Genomic DNA, 801 nt, shown 5'->3' on the forward strand with positions numbered 1-801 from the left:
TTTTTTTTTTTTTTTGTTATTCCAGTAAAAAGACTGTGAAATAAAATGCACTACCTAATAGTAAAATAAATACATAGTTGTTGATTTACACTATGCAACAAAGGAGAAAACCACTATAGCAATACTCTGCAGAACTGCTTCAGCCCTGTGCGTATTTCTCTTGTCTCACCTAAACCTTGCCAAGAGTCCCACTGCCTTGCCTGCCACCTGGTGGACTAACTGCTTAGGGCATATCACAGACATGACAGGAGTCCTGGTGTGGTGCTGTGGGTTAATGAGCTGGACTACAAAATCAGTTTGAATTGCAAGGTCAGTGGGTTGAAGCTCACCAGCTGCTCCTCAGAAACCCTATACAAGGTAGCTGTATGTCAGAACCAACTCAACAGCACTTAACAACAACAGTACATATGGCTAACTCCAAGAGGCCAGCAATGGCAGAACTGTCCAACATGTCTGTCCCCAGTGCCCCATTCCGCCTCGCAAAAATGTAAAGAGTTAATATCCCCAGTCATTGGTGTCTAACTGCAATTCAGCTGGCACCAGTATACTGTCCTTGAGAGAAAATTTAGCTGAACAGAGAAAGACAAGTTCTTGTAAGTCACCTTTTTGTTGAGAAAATGAGAATGCATTTTAGTTCACATAGATTCCTGACGTGGCTTTCTGCTCCCATAGATTGACAGCTTTGGAAATCCTACACAAGGTCGCTGTGAGTCAGAAGCAACTCCATGACACATAACCACAAATATATATATATATACACATGTATTAACAAACAAGACATTATGTGTCTTCTGATACGAT

General features: G+C 41.2%; 1 protein-coding gene across 1 annotated transcript in view; it reads right to left on the reverse strand.

Annotated features, from left to right (window-relative positions):
* Nucleotides 1-801, reverse strand: part of ERO1L (ERO1-like (S. cerevisiae)) — a 53738-nt gene that overhangs the window by 29888 nt on the left and 23049 nt on the right. The gene's annotated exons all lie outside the window — the stretch shown is intronic.

Source organism: Chrysochloris asiatica, unplaced genomic scaffold, assembly GCF_000296735.1.
Source record: "Chrysochloris asiatica unplaced genomic scaffold, ChrAsi1.0 scaffold00194, whole genome shotgun sequence".
Taxonomy (NCBI): domain Eukaryota; kingdom Metazoa; phylum Chordata; class Mammalia; order Afrosoricida; family Chrysochloridae; genus Chrysochloris; species Chrysochloris asiatica.